General features: G+C 35.1%; 1 long non-coding RNA gene across 3 annotated transcripts in view; it reads left to right on the top strand.

Moving 5' to 3' along the window:
• LOC110309935 (uncharacterized) overlaps window positions 1–20,580 on the top strand; it is a 67,658-nt gene extending 47,078 nt beyond the window's left edge. Inside the window, exons 3-6 of one of the 3 annotated variants that reach the window (XR_002379771.2) lie at window positions 4,687–4,740; window positions 5,209–5,244; window positions 5,398–5,506; window positions 20,524–20,580. This is a non-coding gene — a long non-coding RNA (uncharacterized LOC110309935). Of the gene's footprint in view, window positions 1–4,526; window positions 4,741–5,208; window positions 5,245–5,397; window positions 5,507–8,610; window positions 8,812–20,523 lie in introns of those variants that run through there. The other 2 variants (XR_015044749.1, XR_015044750.1) reach the window with 2 other exon arrangements.
• The last annotated feature ends 375 nt before the right edge of the window (window positions 20,581–20,955 follow it).

The following is a 20,955-nucleotide window of genomic DNA, read 5'->3' as shown; positions in this document are numbered from 1 at the left end:
TTGAAAAAGCCTTCTGAGCCACTTAAGTCAGGCATACAACCCCTTGGACTCCTTGTAGCCTGCAGGCAGCCTCCTGGTTTAACATAGGCCTCCTGGTAGTCGCTTCCCACGGCTGGGTGGCTGTCTCTCACCTATGTAGCATAGAAGGCAGAATTCCTGCTCTGTTCTCAAGCTCCAGGAGTGCTGAGTTTAAAACAATAGGTTAACTTTCAGTGTTATACCTGGCCTTGCCTTAACACCTGAGGAAAGTGATCAAACAGACCACCCCCACTACCTCCCCCATTTCAGACAAACTCCTTACTTTGTGCAAATGGGAGAATCATTGACCTCAGAAGTGGGTTCAATTTGTCATACTTCTCTATGCAATGTCACCCTTTGATCTCTCCACATATTTTACTTTGGATCAAAGCTCCTTTGTGTATTCCCTCCATTTTTCCAGTAAATTACCTGCAGATTGACTTTTAAAGAAGGATCAAAGTAGTGTCTATAGATGCATTGCATACTTCTAGGGTAGATAATGTGATAAGAATTTGTATTCTTCCAGTTTACTTTAGATGTTATGTGCAAAACTTGGCCAACCAAAGCCTTGCTACAAAAGGAAATTAAGAACTAGTCTCTTTTAAAATAAAAAAGATTTATTTATTTTTATTTTTATGAGTACACTATAGCTGTCTTCAGACACACTAGAATATCCCATTACACATCCCATTACAGATGGTTGTGAGCCACTGTATCCTTGCTAGGAATTGAGTTCAGGACCTCTCTAAGAGCAGTCAGTGCTCTTAACCCCTGAGCCACCTCTCCAGTCCTAGTCTCTTCTTTTGCATAAGGTGTGTTGTGTTTATATTATTTAAACAGTAATTCTTCATATTTGTAATATATATATATATATATATATATATATATATATATATATATACCTTATAGACAAATTCTAAGGCCATTTCCTATAAACTCTGTTTTTATAGTGTTTCATATCAAACTTGCGGGGCTAGGCAGTATTATATGGCTGCATCATACTTACATCTTTTTCTTATTTAATAGTGTTATTGTGTTCATTTTTTCAGAGAATGTGTCCCTTCTCATACTTTTATATAAAGAAACAATAACATCATTATTTGATGTATACGTTTATAAATTGATTTTCTTAGACTTTCTAATCTTGTCATAAACAACATAGAACACACACACACCCCACTGTTTTCTTTTTAATTTCTACTTTGACATTTATGTTAGCATCCTGTAGTCTATAATCTCAGATTCTGTACAGCTTCCATTGTATTATCTATGCCTTGATATTGAGAATCTAGACTCAGATTGCTCTTTAATACTGTGGTTAAAAATTTCGACACATGACAAACTTAAGCAAATTTAAATTCTGTCTCTAAGTAGGCTATACTTGACCCTGGACAAGTACCTGTTTGAGGCCAAGAGTGAAACAGGCTACTGTGGAAGTGGTGGGTCATTCCCTGATACCAGATTATATAAATTTTTCATTTGTCAATCTATAATCACCTGGAGAAGGGCTTCTGGCCATGCCTGTGGGGAATCACCATGAATACGTTAATTGATGTGGGTGGGCTGATCCTATGGGCAGAGGATTCTAGACTGAATATTATGGAGAAAGTTAGCTAATCACTAGCATTCAATCATCCCTCTCTATTTCCCAATTGTGAATGAGATGGGAGCACCTGTTTCAAGCATCCATTCTGCTCATTTCTATGCTGAGATGGACTTCCCCTGAAGTGCTTGTTCAAATAAACTGTTTCTCTCGTAACTTGCTTTGTCAGAATATCTTGTCACAGCAACAGGAAAATAAACCAAGACACCATGAAATATGAGATACAGATGACGTAGGCAATGGAAAGCTGCTCCTCAAAGTGTGTCTCCTACTTGTATGCTGAAGAGAACTGCACATGATTTCTCAGATATTACCTTCTGTTAAATTGTTGCTTTTGGAGAGGTAGGGGCCCGGGGTGAAGAAATTAGAGAGAAACTTGAAGAGGAATATAGGAAGCATCATTTTCATATGATAGACCTATAATACAAAGACTTTCAGGCCCAAGAGGAAAAACCAAGCAAGCAAGCAAGCAAACAAACAAACAAGCAAAAAGAAAACCAAAAACCACAGGGTTTCTTTTCTTAATGGTTTCTTGGGGCAGGGACATCCTGCACTTTAAAAAAGCAGGCTTAGTTAGTTTGTGGCTTATCCTACATGACTCAAATAAGGAAGAGGGACTCTATCTATGTATAAAAGTCACAGATGCTATGTATAGGAGCTTCAATCAAGCGACTTTCAACTTAGAGTAATAAAGTGGATAGGACTGGGTAGTCTACCCACTGTTCTCACGGCAGCACCTGGAAACTCTGTGTTCCAACCCTGCCTGTCCTGAGTACTTCCTCTTAACCCAGGAGCTGGGATCCACTCTGATGAAATGTTTTCATTTCTTTGTTTATACACCATTTAGGGGGAATAGTTATACATTGATGACCAAGGTTTGTTGAGCTCCACTCTCTCTCTTGTGTTTTCATTTTTGTAAGAATTTGATGATCTTGTGTCTTTGGTCCACTTTGCCTCTAGTACTTTTTCTTAGTACACTTAAAAATCATTGGAATGATGGAAAACATTAAGGTCCAAAGAACGACCCCATTCATCTATGTTTGCTGCAAAATAAAAGCCCTTAGCAACTGAGAGAAACCAGAGAACTTTTTTTAATTAACATATTCTTGTTAAATTTTGCACACTTAAATGGACATGTGCGTGAGGCTATCCACTGTATAATGTGTAGGAACCAGTGGTTTCATCACTGATGAGAATGGGTTCCTCTCCTACAACCATTCTTAACTGCCAGTCCTTCCTCTAGGAGAGGGTCTCCAGAATCTCTCCCCTCTATACTTCAAATATTTGTAATGAATACATTCTGGTTGCATCCTATATAAACCAATTAAAACAATCAAACAAGTAAATATGAGCATATAGGAAAACAAAATTACAGCTATAGGATATATTCAATTATTAAATAGACTTTCCTACATAACTATGACCTTTTAGGGGAAAAATTGAACTTATTATCAATCTAAAAACTCAAGTTTAGTATGCAAGATTTATGTTAAATGACTGTTATATATCTAACCCTAGTTCCTGTTGTTATACTATCACTGAACTAAATATATCAAAGGACCAGAGTCTTTGTTGCCTAGATAGAGTCTCCATATTTGGCATTTCATTTCTAAAGAAAAGAAGAGGAGGAGGAAAAGAAGGGCAAGCATGTGCATAGGGAGGGAGAGAGCATCTAAAACAAACAGGCTTCCTTCTCCTGGGTTGTTATGAGTTACAAGTCTGAAGAACTTTTTGTAGAATATGCCTTTTTTAATTTATTTATCATTTTCTGCTTCCATATCAAACACCAGCTCACTGAATTTTATCCCAGGATCAAATCATTAGCAAGAAGGACCAGATTCACAGGATGAGTAGAGAATCTCATGGCTCCTTAGGACACAGACCAGTAATGCAGTTGTTGATTAAAAAGCAAAGGTCAAGTTCTTTGTGGAAGATGGATGTTACGTGGTTTGTTTCAGTTGTTCCATCTGGTAGGGGAGTATTTCAATGGTCATTGACAGTGAAATTAAATAAAGTAGCCCACAAACCCCTACCATTTCAAAGACTCAGTCATGTTTAATATTGTCAGTCTCCTCTCTTCCTTTTTTCTTTGACTTCAAAATTTTGGAACTTGTTTTAAGGCTTTGATATTATTGACTTTGTTCAAACTATCAGCTCTGTGCCACCACATTTTTTATTTTTCTCCCAGGTAGGTCTTTCATTTTATCCCAGTGAATGGGCAAATCCCCAATTCCTTTGTTTACAGGAAATAAAAAAAAATCTTTCATTGCCTTGGTTCAGCTGATGTGGTGTCTACCAGCCTCTAGAGATCATTTCTTCTTTACTATTTTATGTGTATTAGATTCTACAGATTTTGTAACTGCCACTGTGGCCTATTTAGAGTTTCAGTGCCTGAGTCTACAGCTGATCAACAGCAACACTTATGAAGCCTTTTAATTGAGTTTATTTATTTATTTTTTATTAGATATTTTCTTTATATACATTTCAAATGCTATTCCAAAGTTTATTATACCCTCCCTCCGCCCTGCTCCCCTACCCACCTGCTCCTGTTTCTTGGCCCTGGCATTCCCCTGTACTGGGGTATAAGAAGTTTTAACTTGAAAAGCAACAAATGCTTTTCAGTGGGGGGGAGGGTATGGGGGACTTTTGGGATAGCATTGGAAATGTAATTGAGGAAAATACCTAATTAAATATATATTTATATATATAAATTATTATAATATAATATTATAATATAAATAATTAAATATATATAAAGAAAAGCAACAAATGCAAACATTTATCACGGAGCTCTCCAAAATGGTTTATGTGATCATTATTTTATACAATAGCATATGAGGTCAACTTTCCTCTCAAATAATTTTCAGACCTTTGAAGTCACATTTCATATTAATCTCTACTCCAGATGAAGAAATGTGCAGGTAGATATGAATGAGAGGCTTCTCAGATATGACAACAGTGCAAATACACCGGGAATTCTTAAAAGGGAGCAGAAGTGATTACCAAAGCTGCTTACCCCATGATGTGACATCCTCACATCCCTGTCCACCTTCCTTTGTTCTCAGATGCAGCTACAGTGATTCCTTCCCCATCCATGGAAACAGCTTGATAGTTCTTAGGTAAGCCAACTGGAAGAAAACTCACCCCTCATACCTCAGCTTGGGTATAAAGTCCTCAGAAAATGTTTTCCTAGTGTCAGGATAATGGAGGTGTTGTTTCTTCAGATGTCACAACAGCAGACATATGTTACTAGTGTAGCAATTGTCTTGAAGGACACTTACATTGTGCAGTCTCATCCATAGGCCTTCACTTGGAGCTGGAAAACAGATGTGACAGGCTTCTCCTTTATCTAATTCATTTATGCCATTTCCACATGCACCAATAGAATAAGAAACTTTTGTGTGGGGATGGGAGAAGCATTCTGAATTTAATATATGAAGACATATTATTATCTTTTACACATAATTATTCCTTTTAATTATCTTTACCTTTATACATATTTCAAAGATGACCTTTGTTTTCAAACCACTAGAACTACAGAATATAAAATTGCAGTTCTACTGACACAGACTCTATTTGTTTTTTAGGTGTCTGAATAACTTTTCTACCCTCAAAGACTGGAGGTACAAATCTGACTACAGACCACCATACAGTTTGCTATTACAATCTTGCATTTACTCTTCTAAAAATCAGAATTTTGGGGGGTGGAGGGCTGGAAACTTGATTTGATTTGTGATATTATATTATTTGATTTTTCTTTACCTCTCTCTTGGTAGCACAATAGAAATATACTAGAACTCATTTGCTGAAAACCTGAACCTAAACTGGTATATGAATAATGATAGATACGCTTTACTCAAGGCACTTGAAAGAGTTAGTGTGCAAGTAAGTAATGCATTTGCTTATAGAATACTATCTCTGACTCTGCTGACATTATATAATAAAGCATTTTACCATGCTACTTTGTCAGGTCTAGATGTTTCCAAATATGGTTCTTACTCTAGCTGTTTTATTTAAGGTGGGAAATCTAGAGAAGTTCAGTTTGTCTTGAGAAATTAATTACTTTTGTGCATACACTTAAGTGTTCTCATGTGCTGTTAGCACCTACAGCATGGCAGGAGTTGAGTGAATGGCTTCCACTGGGCTGGCCTCCCACATCTTCGTTTTTCTCCATTTATTTCCTCATTTGACTAAGTGTTTTGATACCATATGAGATGGAAATGAGGCCTTCCTGTGGCTTATATCGGCATTGAAAATTGAATATACTATCTTAATGTTCAAATTGACTAGCTGTAATTGAATCTATCCCAATATACAAATTAGAAATAGTGCAATTTTCATAAGTACTTCATAGATTTTTCATAGTGGCACTGGTAATTTGGGCTACTATTGACAGATTTGTGAAAATTATCACAACATGCCACAAATTTATGAAAACACAATTGTCTAACAATACACAGCACTTAATTTCCCTTTTACCTGCTTCCATCAAACAGGGGATCTTCTGAAAGCAGTTATCTAAATTATGCATAGATATTTCAATTATTTAATGTCTCCACATTTTTATGAAAACAATACATTTCCTCATATAAAATGAGCTTTTAGGATTCTAAGTAACAAAGGTAAATAGACGAAACAATTATTTCCAGAAGCTATGCAAAATTGCTTTTCTTCCAAAAAACACTCTATTGAGAACTATAATAAACAAACATGTATCCTTACTATTATGCTTTAGATAATGAAAATGTTTAAATAATAGAAATTTTAAAATATTAAATTACTGCAAGTTGGTACTAAAAGAAATAGAAAGCAAAATAAGCTTATTTGATAATTAGCCAAATTTCTCTTAATAATTTGGGTATTGTTGGTAAATTTTTAGGGGTTTCTTTTATTTTGGACTATAGTGTTACTTAAATGATATACTTCAATTTATTTTAAATTATTTTCAATTTATTTTAAATTATTAAAGGTAGAAAGGCATGTGAAGTGTAAACCTTTAAAATACAAATCCATGAGTCACTATAAAGTGATGAACTTATTTTGTCACTTGATCATCTTTGGGAGACTACAGCCCCAGAACATTATAGTTTATTACTATTGCCCTAGGTTGTCCCTAGAGATAGAAGTAAAGTCCCTATTGCTGAATAAACCATGCCCTTCAGACAGGACCCAAAAAGACTGTGTTAGAGTCCACTGAGCCAGAACCCACCAGCCTCTTTCTTGAGGATTCACTTTCAAGAATGCAAGAAGGCACCATGCAAGGCTTCAAATCAGAGAAGCCACCAACAATGCAACTCAGTTACAACACCTATGCAGCAAAGACCAGTATGGCACAATAATCTCAAATGCTAGTGAAGTCTTGGAGAAGAACTTCCAACTGCCACTTTACTAAACCAGCATAATCTCTAACTCCATTCAAAATATTTGTCCTTATATTTACAAATGAGTTTAATCCTCCTACCTCATCAAGGGAACTTCTCTTTGAAATGGGAGACCAGCAATAGAAAACCCCAGCCAATGAAAATACAGCAATACTGAGTGTGGGCCCAAAGGGTATATCTACAAACCAACTCCCGTACCTAAAAGTTAGCGATTGTTGTGAAGAGTGAGTATAGAAATTGTAAGAGCCAGAGGATCAGGGAGTTTGCTGTGAGATCATATCTCATAGGAATGTCCGAAGTTACCCACAGTCTTACAAATATGATTACTTGAACAAGAGCAGAACATGGACAAACACAATAAATATGTTAAAGTGGGTAGGGAGGAGGGGAAAGGGGAAAAACAGGAGTCTGCAAGCCTGCACAAAGAACTTAAGTCAGGTAAGGAAAGCTAGAGAGATGATCTTCCCCAGGGCAGAGCATCCCAGTTGGTCATCCAGCTGTGTGTGTGTGTGTGTGTGTGTGTGTGTGTGTGTGTGTGTACATTTCATTAAGCAAAAGAGACCATAAATTAAAAAAAAATAAGCAAGAGAGATTTGTGGGAGACTTAAATGGAGGTAAGGAGAGGAAGATAATATAACTATATCACAACCTTAAAACTACAATAAATATTTTTCCAAAGGTGTTCATTGCTTTTTTTACATAAAGAATTAATATATGCAAAATTTTTTCAGGAATACAGGATATAGAGTGAATATGGCACAATGCCTGCCTTTTCAAAAATCACACTTAAATATGGTAAGTGAAACAAACTATCAAACAAGTATTTTAGACATGGAAAGGCATACCAGTAAGAAAGAGTAGGTAGCCTTGTCACAAAAGAGTGTATAACATGAAAATATTTGTATCTACCAGGTTGTAAACATATGAAAAAAGACCTACAGGTCTATTTTGGGATATAAATTACCACTGACTATTAGATAATACAGACACATGGGTAATTAATACATTGACAATATGAGTGTTTGCACTAGAGACAATAAAGAACTGAATTGCATTGTTTATAAGATAACAGAATAAGGTTATGTAGAAATACTTTGGCATTTTATAAGCTTGGAGATATCCCTAACTTGATGCCAGACAAAAGACACATTTATGGACTTCCCATAATATATAGGTTTTTCTATGTAGGAATATAAAGTAACTGAAAGGACCTCAACCCAAGACGATAGTAATCAGATGTACATTATGAAACTCTGTTCAGAAACACACAACGTAATAGTGTTAATTGCTGTGATATTAGAATCACAGAAGGCTACAAAAATCTAGATGAGTTAGACTGATGAACACTCCATAGGAGGGAGCAAGGAATGCAAAAGTCAGTCGAAGGATGGAAATAAATGGCTTCTAGTCTGCGACTGATCCATATTGGGGCTCTGGCTTTGGTACTTGCAGTCTGACATATATAAAAGTTTATCATTCGTCCTCCTGGAAGCCATTCACAGGATATAAATTCTCACAACACTTATTTATACATATGCTGCGATGTCTAAATGAAATGGTTATTTGTAATTTACCAAGGCAAGTCACATTCATGATTTTTGTCCTTAGGAGTACCCCCAAGTGAACAAAGGAGCCAAAAAAGACAAGTCCAGAAAATAGGTGTTTGAAAGTCCTAAACTTGATACACCAGTATCAAGAAACTGGATACATCAGTATCAAGAAGTAATTTTCACCTACTGAATTACTCAAGGATGAAAGAACAATAGCATCTACTCTGAGCCAGGAAGTGATACCAAGAGCTGTTGGGCGTTACCCACTGTAGTGATGTCATTCTAGAGAATGTATTTCTCAATCTGATTAAACATGTATCTTTTGACTCAGTAGTTTCACATCTAGAATTTTATGTTTTATACGTGAACAAACACATCTGAACATAGATAAATTCTGATGTCACTTTGGGCATTTCTTACAGTGACACAATGCTGAATACCATCAAAATTGTCAACAATTTTGAAATGTTAAAATTATTTATGTTCTAACTTATAGACTGAGATGGCATTCGGCCTTTTAAATAGATGAATATGTATTGCTCTGTAAATATCTACATGGCATTTATATTCTTAAAGATCAGATACTGCATAAGCTAATTTTTGATTGAACTCATAAACATGAAATTATATATGGTAAATTAGATAGATTTGACTAAATTTATAGTCAGATTTAAAGTTGCTAAATGAGCAATGAAGGTTATAAATAAAGAAATAGGAGGAAAAATGACTAGCATCATTCCTTCTGGAAATGAGAGAACTTTTTCATAGTTTTGGAATTAGTAAAAGGACATAATTTTTTCATAAGTTAAAATAAGTAGGGCTATGTTCAAGGACATGAGCTAATAATTTTTCTCACTTTGAAGGAAATCATGTTTACTTTTTATTCAGCTAGAAGCATAGCTACTTTTCTCTTACTATTGCCTTTTAGTTTTGGCCATACCAACTTTAGAGACTATACATGCAATATTTTAACCACTTTTCAATGGAGTGAGAAGGAAACAGATGCCCTACTTATGGGAAATCATAAATGAAAGCTTTTACATGGATAACAGCAAAAAGCATTGTTGGAGTGTGTCAAGAGTATGGCAGAGTTGTGAAACACACAACAATGACCAGACCTAATCAAGCCTGTCTTTGTGAATCTTCATTTTTATTTCTTAGTAATATACCAATCCTCATTTTGCTGACTACTCTCCAAGTCTTTTCTAAGTGTCCAAGCATGAACAATGTTATCCCTCAAACTTTAAAGGTTTAAAGTAGTATTTAATCCTGAAGTTATTGGTATCATTTCTTTCCTCTAAAGATAAGACACTATATAAAAAAAAATTGAAATAGGAGAAAGGGGAAGAAAAAAAAAGGATGTCCATGTTCTCCTATGGTATCACTGAATCCTTGTGAAAATAAGTTTGAAGAAAATTTTATCTTAGACTAGTGATTAATAAAGTGTAGACTCTACTCCTGGGAATTTGTTGCAAAATCAAATTATTAGTTCCTCTTCCACATCTATTGAGTAAGAAACTCTGGAATGGAGCCCAACAATTTTCATTTTAATAAGACCTGTTGGGGATCCTCATGTATACTAAAGGTTGAGAATCACTGCCCAGATTTCTAAATTTCACGAGTCATTAGATAACCTTATGTCTATACATTCAGATCAAAAAGCTCGGCTGTCAAGTTAGAAGAGATGCTCTGGAATGGGCTTGATAGCACTTACTGTGAGTCTTAGAGGTAGCTGGTTCTTTGTGAGTAAGAGACAAAATTGTCATAGTGAATTCTATAACAGCAAAATATGAATAAAATAAAAGGTTACTGCATTAAATAATTTAGTTGGTTAGCAATAGTTGGTCAATATTGTGAGACAAAGTGAATTGGAATTACCTTTTTGTGGCACCAGAATACATGGTCATTGACCTCCAGATACAAGTAACTATCCAAATATATGACCAGAATGTGTCAGAATATAGGGTCATTGTCTCAGAAATACATTATCAAACAATGGAACCATAACTGAAAATTTCAATAAGAAATGAAGCTATCAAGGAAATGATCAATGGAAATACAAAGAAAAACCCAGGGGACAATTAATTGGGATGGCTTCAATCTATGTGTCAGAGATTAAGGCAATAAAATGAAGCTGGAAGATGGTCAGACATTTACATATATAAATTCAGTACACACAATTATAAGAGTTTATGAGGATATGACAAAAGTTGATCAGTGGTTAAGGTTAGTCAGCACTTAGTGATGGTGAAAAAACAATTTGGATCCTTGGATAAGACACTTTGGCACTTAGGAGTTCAGCAAAGAACACATTTCCAAAGTGAACAAAGAAACAGGCATTTGTCAAAAAACAGCAAAGAGACATTTTACCATGTTTCGTCTAGGTGAAATGACCCTCAGATACAAAAGCAGTTTTGGTTGTGTGGAAGTCAAGAGTATCATTCATAGCTATGAAAACTGTGAACACAGGATGCATGATTATAAACAACCTCAGATAAGAATAAGTAAGGAGATCCTTAGGAGATGACAGCTTTGCATTGGAGGCTACATGTTGACATCCTAAGGACTGACACACCCATTGCCTGGATATTAGGAAAGCAGTGTGATGTAAAGGGATGATAAGGAAGCATGCTCTACTTAGCTTCCATTTCCTCCACTACTGATAGAAATATTCAGAATAGAAACTAGTTGAAAAGAAAATTGATGAAAATCATTATATGCTCTGTTATTGTGCATTAACATTTACTGTAGATAGGCTAAGACTGTAGCTGCTATTTTTTTCTATAAATAATTTGTTGAAAGTATTTATGAAAGCTTCTGTATGTGTTTGTGTGTGTACATGGGTTTGTGTGTGTGTGTGTGTGTGTGTGTGTGTGTGTGTAAAATGGGGCATACTTGATTGCAATTCAGACATGACAGCCTTGGCATTTTGCTTGTGGGCAATGCAGCCAGCTTTCCCAATAGTTCTTCCTTCATGATTTACAGAGACTACTATCTCATGGCCCTTTCTTAACATAACATTTTTATACAGAGCATCAAATTATCTTTTAGGTTTTCATTATCTTCCAACAATGTTTATTATGAGTGATATCAGACTATCACCAACTATTGAGTAACTTGTTTGAAACTGTGAATAAAACACAGCATTCACTGCTTAGAAAACAGAAATCGATAAATCTCAAAAGGAGAAAACTACCTTCAGATTATTAGTTAACAAACAAACCATATTTCTTCCTCATGTAACAGAAATGTTCTTTCTAATAACCTTGGTCAATGACACAATAACCTTTGCAAAGTGTGTTATTTTATATTTCCAGTTGCACAGAAACCTTTAGATTTCACATTGCAGAGAGAAATAAAACAAAAGAAAATGTGCTTTAAATAGAAAAACTATCATTATAAAAGGTTATTTCTTCAATGTTGTATGATGTTTTTTAATAGTAGTGGGTAGTTAGAGGATTAGTTTTTTTTTTCTTCCCCTCCAAATGAAAAGAGAAAAAGAGAAACAGCAAAGAATGTTAGGTATGGAAAATTGTATGTGAGACTGAATAATTTCTGCTCTGTATTCATGGAAGTTTGCTTATCAGTGAACTGTGCTATTTTTCTTTTCCACTTAGACAAGTGCTACATAGGTAAATCTAGCTGCAGCATATTAAAAAGCACATTTATTAAGAACGTTAAATACTTCCTATACATCAAAATGCTTCTGAGAGGCTCCCTGCAGAGCTTGTCTAACTCCTGCTAATGAGTTCTAATGCATGATTTTCTTGTACCTCACCTTTCTTTACACGTCAATCTGTTCATGGCATCTGTCATGCAAACAGTAACACAGAAACCACTGGGGCTGTCAAGGAAATGACACCTTTCTCCTTTACCAGAATCTCAGAATGATGCCCAGATTTCTCTGAAATTCTCCAGGCAAACTATGTCTCTCTTTTAAAACCAACACCATCTGCCCAGCAGACATTTATGAGCCAATTGTCACATAAAAGAATTTTAGCTGAGTTTTGATGTTCAAGCTTGTTACATTAGGTTATCAAGCTTTTGCTTAGCTAGATGTCATACCTTGCATAATTCAAGTTGAAGATGGATAGTAAAAAATAAATTCATATCAATTAACTTTAGCCGCAATACTGAATGATAGGAGAAGCAGCCTCAGCATATAGATAAAAATAATGGCACATGACCTTTGATGTTTCTATGTGTGTATGCATAGACATAAACAGGTACATATACAACCTCACAAATTAATGTATGTACATATTAGTATTTAAACACTTTTATCTCAAGAAGAGACATGAAAGCACACAACTCATACAATATTAATTACTGTAAAAAATGTAATTCCTACATTTTTAAATTAAGTAAATTTAGAGATAAATTTATCACATATAATTAAGTATGATACCCATAAAACTCTCAAATACATCAAAATATCTCCCATATAATCATTCCTAATTATATAACTAATCATGTTTAGCAGGTAATTCATTAACAAGAGTAATTTTTACATGATTCCATTTAGATAATTTGATTAAAGTATTTTCTTTAATCTTCAAACTTTTTCAAATAATTATCACCTTACAGGAAGCATATATAAACACTAAATATTTAATTTTCATAATAGGTGAGTAGCTATGTACATATATTATGTGAGTCATTTTAATTTTTTGTTAAAATACCACTTTTATTATGTGTATATATGAAATTATGCATTTAGAGCACAGGTTTTAATTTTAATATCATGTATCTGTGTATCATTAATGTAAACTTCCTTATGTAACTGTTAGAAATTTTCAATATGTGGTGCTTGCCAAAATTTGCTTGATGAACATAATTATAAACATGTTTTTATAAGCTTGCACAATTTTGTTCATTTTCATAACTCCCAAGGAGTTTTGATTGATCATCTAAATGCTTTGAGCATTATAAGAATTTTATAATATATTTTGTGTGGTTCTATAAAATTTATAAAGTTACACTTCTTACAGCAGTACATGAATTTCTCATTCCATCCAATTTTCAACATTGGATGTTTCAATTGGTTACCTCTCATTAATTGAAAAATGTTCTCATTGATGGAATAACATCATCATTAAATATTAAGACTTTACATTTTCATAAATTTAGAAGCCATCCCTATCAAACTCATGGCCCTAATCATTACTACAGAAGACTCGTGACTTTTCTTTCAATTATGTCTCATAACCATACAAATATTTAAAGTTAGAAAATATCATGTTATATTGTTTATCACAAAGATGGCAGAAGAAAGACCACTGACCCCAATCCTCATGGCCAAATTAATTAAAGGAAGCAGTTAATTCAAGGAAGAATTTTTATTTGTGTACATGACCTGTTTCCCACTAAGATAGGATTCAAAAGCTCAACATTGCATGTGAAGAAGACAAAGTTTTTACAGCTCCAGAACAAAGAGGTTTCCAAACGTGGGATTTGGTGGGCAATTTAGGTAGGATTGCAGCTGCAGAACATAAGCATGACAAATTAGTCATAACAACTTCCTGAAACAAAGACAGGATTGCAAGGTAGTAGTAAGAAAATAGTCATAACAGCCTTTTGAAGCATAGGTAGTGTTGAAAGATTTTAATAAGATTTTGAAAAAAAAAAAAAAGATAGGATAATATCTTAGTTAGAGTTGTATTGCTGTGAACAGACACCATGATAACGACAGCTTTTAGAAAAGAAAAATTCCAGTCAGGGCTACCTTACAGTTTCTGATGTTTAGTCCATTACCATCATGGTGGAAAGTATGGCAGTTCCAGGCAGATATGATGCTGAAGAAGTAGCTGAGAGTTCTACATTCTGATACACTGGCAGCAATAAGAAGACTGGATGTGTTTCACACTGGTCATAGCTTAAACATTTAAGACAACAAAAACCCCACTTTCAGTGTGACATATTTCCTCTAGCAAGGCCAGATCTCCTCCAATAAGGCCATAGCTCCTAATAGTGCCATTTCCTATACTTAAGCATTCCAATAATGAATCTATCAGGGCCATATCTATTCAAACTGCCACAGTTGTCATTTCCTGGAAGAAGACATTTTACAAATTAGAGATGTAGCATAGCCTACCCCCAGAGAAACAGGTTTAATTATAAACAGAAATGAACCTCATTTGTCTTCACAGTAAGATGACCTTTCTGTCTATGATAGCTGGTAGTTCATCAATGTATTGTTTAAATCACATTAAATACCCACATTTCGTTTGTATTGTGAACTTGAATGTTCATCAAGCATGATGTCCTATAATGTTTCACAATTTATTGCTATCTTCTTGCTTCATGAATACACCTTAGTGGTGGCTTGGCCCAGGAAGTAGTACTATTAGGAAATGTGGCCTTGACAACACCATAGAGTAGGTGGGCTTTGTTGGAGGAAGTGCATTACAGTGAGGACAGGCTTTGAGGTCCCATGCTCAGGCTTTGCCCAGTGCAGTTGAAAACCTCCTCATAGCTGCCTACAGAAGAGAGTTTCATTTTGTCTGCCTTCAGATGAAGATAGAGAACTCTCAGCTCCTTCTCTAGAGCTATGTCTTCCTACAAGCTGCCATGATGACAATGCACTGAGCCTCTAAAATTGAAAGCCAGCTCTCATTAAATATTTGCCTTTCTAAGAGCTGCTTTGGTCATGGTATCTCCTCATAGCAATGAAACCTTTACTAAGACAACACTGTACAAGCATTATTTCTTCTATCCTCTAGTTTTGACATACATGAGAAATGTCATAATAAGATATCACATATTAAATGGCTACTTCTATAAAATTTTGAAATATCTTTACTAGTTGACATTTCTTAAAAATTAGAGAATATGCTCCTGCTTTGTACTTAAATAAAATATGAAAATATCTTATATTTATAAACACTGAAATAACTTTTAACAAGAAATTTTTTCAATCCCTTTTTATAAATTCATCTTTGTGTGCCTAGACTCTGCAGTTATTCTCATGATCATTATTTCAACTTCATTTTAGAAGGGTTATTAGTGTCTAAAACAAAAAGAACCTTACTTTTTCACCTGAATACTCACTATCCTTTTCCCAATGGCCAAACCAAAGTTTACCTGTATGTGTACCTCCAATCTTTGCTACTTACTGTGCCAATGTGATTTATACCAAAGAGAGGCAGAATGTGTAGCATTTCTAGTCCTCTCTTTAAAATCTATCACTTCCCCTACTTTATTCATAAGGAAGAGACAAGAAATTTTCCTTTATCTAAGAGAGTATAAGTAGGGTTAATTTTTTTCAACTCTAAATTAGACAACTAGAAATGTATTCTAGAATGAGGGGTATTCTCAAAATCATAGTTTATGCAGAACTCTCTTAGTAATGGCTTAAAATTATAAAATGATACAGAGAATACTGTAATCCTAAAATATAGTTACTCATTTTATGTCAGAGTAAAGCATTTGACTTGCATGCAATCCATGCTATGGTTTCAGAAGCACTGGTTGATAATGTGGATTATCACACCTGATTAAAGGTGTTGGCTCCCTCCTGGAATTCCTCATCACATTTATATCAAGACTCAATTAAAGGGCACAGGAGGAGTGATTATCCCAACTCACAGCTATCTGGAATATTTGATTCAACAAGTGAAGAACTTAGTCTAAAGAAAATCAATAGTCATTTTGCATAGAACAGATAGAAAGTAAACCAGTTAATACTGAATTTGGTGGGGAATATATTGACAATAAATAACACACTTAATCAAAGAAACTAATGTTTGTTTCCTGTAAAAGTAACTTTCAAATTTGTATATGTACATAATTGAATATAGCCACTAGATAAGGGAACGTGTCTTTGTATGACAGGCAAAGATAACCTTCAAAACTTTAAGTGGGAGCTCTAAGAAAATGTAACACGTGAAGTTACATCTAGATAAAGAAATTAGGTCAGCCAGGCAGGTCCAAACCCAGAACTCACTCTCTCCAATAAGTACTTTTCTGCCAACTACCATTTGCTATTGGTGATGAATAACTCAATATTGGCCAATCCTCTTTACCAAAAAAGTATTTATTGAACTTTTTTGACCTGATCTTAATTTTGCATGCATATTGGTAAGATACCTTCTAGTGGCATTTATTACCAGCATTTCTTAAGGAGGAAACATGAATTAGTTCATTCAAAGCGATTACATTAAAAATTCAAAGTTATATAAGAGACAGAAAACAGCTATTTCATCACCAACAGCATTACCCTTTTTCTGGAAGGTCTACCTTCTAAATACAAATGGGGTGAAAACTACCTAGAACTTAACTTCTCAATCCTTTGAACATTTGAGAAATAATAATATATTAGTTTAACCCACCAATTTTAAGTTTAGGCTATTAATTTTAATTAATTAATTTTACATTCCAATTGCAGACTCCCTCCCTCCTCTATTCCCAGTCCCATCCTACTCCCCTGCTTTTCCCATTTCCTTCTCCCTTCTACTCAGAAAATGAGAGAAAGAATAGGCACCCAGCCCCGAGTACCAACCTGCCTTTGTACCTAAGTAGCATCAGGACTAAGAGCATCTTCTCCCACTGAGGTCAAAGAAGGCAGCCCAACTAGAGTAGGGCAGAAAACGGAGTCCAAGTCAGAGAAGGCTCTTGCTCTAATTGTTAAAAGACATACATTAAGCTGAACTTATATATCTACTAATTTGTTTGGAGAGCTTATTAATGATATCTGTAGACAGGACACACAAGAAGACCTATGGAGCCAACTAATCTGGTCCTGTGGGACTCCCACAGACTAAACCACCAACCCAAGGACCTGTACATATTTTACTAGCCGAATGGTAAGAAACTCAAGATCTAGCCTTCTCAAAAGCCAGCTGAGGAAATGTGATTATGTTCTGGACAAAGGGATAAATACAAACTCCAGAGCATGTTAACAGTCTTTGGTTCTTGTATTTATTTTCTCTTTTTCTGGCTACTTTGGAAATATAAAAAAGCTATAGAAAATCTGGAAGCTACAGGAAAGCCATGGGAAACTCATTCTGACATCCCTGGGTATCATCTTATTGCTTGACTGTTTCTTACTCCAGTAAAAGGAGTAAGTAAAACTTGTTTCTTGCTCCAACCATTGTCATTATATATTATACCTTTATAGCACTTTGGCCAGTTCTATAATAAGTGAAACATTATTGCAAAAGACTCAGACATGTATTTTCCATAAGAACAAATTTTTGATACATATTTAATAAGAACGTGTATTAACATTTATTGAATCACTTTATCTGTTCCTTATACAAATGTTTTGATTGAAAATAGATTTGTTAATATAATATATTGTGATTATAGTTTCACATCCCCTAACTTCTCCTGGAAGACCTTACCTCCCTCCAAAACCGTATACTTTCCTTCTCCTTTTAGAATACAGGCAACAAAAAAATAGCATTAAGATAAAAGAAAAACAAACCAGAATTGCACAAAAAGGAACAGAAGAAAATGAGCCAAATAAAAATCTCAAGAAACAGATAAAATTGAGAATTGCTCTTTCCATGTCTGTGAAGAATTGTGTTCAAATTTAGATGGGATTGCATTGAATCTGTAGATTTCTTTTAGTAAGATGGTCATTTTTAACTATGTTAATCCTATGGATCTTTGTTAATCCTATGGATATCTTTCCATCTCCTAAGGTCTTCTTTGTTTTCTTTCCTGAGGGACTTGAAGTTCTTGTCATACAGATTTTTCACTTTTTTGGTTACAGTTACACCAAGATATTTTATATTATCCGTGGCTATTGTGAAGGGTACTGTTTTCCTAATTTCTTTCTCAACCATTTATTATTTGTATAAAGGAAAGATATTGATTTGTTTGAGTTAATTTTAAATCTAGCCACTTTGCTGAACTTGTTTATCAGCTGTAGAAGTTCTCTGGTAGAATTTTTAGGGTCACTTATTGATACTATCCTATCATCTGCAAACAGTGATACCTTGACTTCGTCCTTTCCTATTTGTTTGCCCTTGACATCCTTTTGTTGTCTAATTTCTCCAGCTAGAACTTCAAATACTATTTTGAGTTGATAGGGAGAGAGAGAGCAGCTTTGTCTTGTCCCTGATTTTAGTGGGATTACTTCAAGTTTCTCTTCATTTAATTTGTGTTGGGTGGGGAAAACCACTCTTAGAGACAAAGCAGAGGAGGGATGGGGTGAAGAACTCCGGGAGGGGAAACAGCAAAGGGAAGCAATATTTGGAATGCAAATAAATAAAATAATTTAATAAAAATAAAATTAAAAACAAGGTGAAAAATCATAAACAACAACAAAAATAGAAACACATAAAGATGAAGAAATATATATTTGCACAAAAAGAAATACCATTAAAACACAATAGCATCTTATACAGGTCAGAATGACAAAGATCAAAAACTCAAACTATAATTCATGCTGGCAAGGATGTTGGGCAAGAGGGATACTCGTTCATTACTGATTGCAGTGTAAACTTGTACAACCCATTTGGAAATCAATTTCAAAGTTTCTTGGAATAGATCTATCACAAGACCCAGCTATAATACTCCTGGGTATATACCCAAAAGATGCCCCAGTATACATAAGGACACTTGCTCACCCATGTTCATAATAGCTTTATTCATAATAGAGAGAAACTAGAAACAACCTAGATGTCCCTCAACCAGAGAATAAACAATATGTAGTACATTTACACAATAGAGTATTACTCAGCCTTGAAATTTACAGGCAAATGGAAGGAACTAGAAAAGATCATCCTGAGTTATATAAGGCAGATCTCAAAAGACAAACATGATATGTATTTACTTATAAGTGGATATTAGACATAATGCATAGGATAACTATGCTACAAGCCACAGACCCAAAGGAGCTAAGTAACAAGGATAACCCAAGGGGGCACACTTGAATCTCACATTGAAGGAAAAATATATTAAACATCGTGGGTTGAAAGAAAAAGGGGACTGGGTAAGGGAGCAAGTGGGGATAGAAACAGGAGGGATGAGGTTGGGGGAGATCAGCGGGACAGAGCACACAGTGAAACAACTGTATTGGGAGAAGGGTTGTCTCTGGGATGAGCTAGAAACATAGGACAAAGTAAACTCCCAGGAATCTATGAGGATAACACTAGCTAAGTGTCCTAGCAATGAAGAATATGGAACCTGAAATGGCTATCTCCTGTAATCAAGAAAGACTTACATTGGAGTCCCTGAGACACCAACACAGTCACAAAACTTCAGACCCACAATTTTTCCTTCCTACAGGATATTCAGGGGCATGGGATGGAGCAGAATTTAAATGAAGGACCATCAAATGAATGGCCCAGCTTGACACCCATGCCATGAGAGAGAACCCATCCCTTTTACTCTCCATTGTGATAATACTCTGTTATGCTTGCAGACTGGTAACTAACATAAATGTAGGCAGAATAGCTTTACCCAGCAACTGTTGGAGCTGATGTGGAGACCCACAGCCAAAGATTATGTGGAGTTGGGTAATTTTGTGGGTTAGGGGAAATAAAGATATATATATATATATATATATATATATATATATATATGTATATATGTTTTACCCTAAGTACCTTGAAATGAAGTTTACTTCAGTTCTTTATATTGTTTTCCTGGGAATATTGTCTTTATATTTAGAAAGGTGAATTTCTATTGCATTCTTGTACCTTACTAATCTTCAAAGAAGCCTTGCTGTTATGCACTGTGGCAGAGGGCTCTGGAATAGATGCTTTCAAGTTTGTTGAATGGTATTGTTTTTTTACATGCCACTCCCTTGTACCAAATTGTCTTAATCTATTTTTCCACTGGGATTTTTTTTTAAGTGACTGAATTAATCACGTAGGGAGCAATGTCCTTACATGTCTCTCTCATAATTTGTTTGTATCTCGGATAGTCTGAACCACTGAGTTTATTGCACCCTACTACATTAGCTCCCTCTGACAACTGCTGTGCTAAAATTAATTCAAAATCCATTTTCATTCCCCAGAATTCCTGAAGCTCCTTGGGTCAACCAGTAACTTTCCCAGAGAGTTTCCTCTTGGCTTCAACTGGAAGGTAGGACTTAGGAGCTACATCCCTTACCCCACTGACACACACTGATTTTCTCGCTGTAGTTAGAATCCTCTTCCTTAAGCCTTGCACTGAAAAATAGCACACAGCACTCCTACTGAGGATGCTTTGCTGTATCAGCCCCAGAAAGCTGTCTTTAGGCACTTTCATTATTTAAAGTCCTGATAAGTTGGCTCAGCAAGGACTCACAGTATTTTCTCGTTAAGCAGCCTTCTAGCGTGCTGTCGAGCAATTTGGCAGTTACCTTCTCTCAGACTCATTAGATTTTCCTCTAGGTCACTCATTTACAGATTCGAGTTTCTCGGGGTGAAAAATCGCTTCCATATTATGCTTGAGAAAGGCCAATGTC

The sequence above is a fragment of the Mus caroli genome, unplaced genomic scaffold, assembly GCF_978045245.1.
Source record: "Mus caroli unplaced genomic scaffold, Mus_caroli_1 scaffold_12, whole genome shotgun sequence".
NCBI lineage: Eukaryota > Metazoa > Chordata > Mammalia > Rodentia > Muridae > Mus > Mus caroli.
This window is presented reverse-complemented; position numbering and strand designations above follow the sequence as displayed.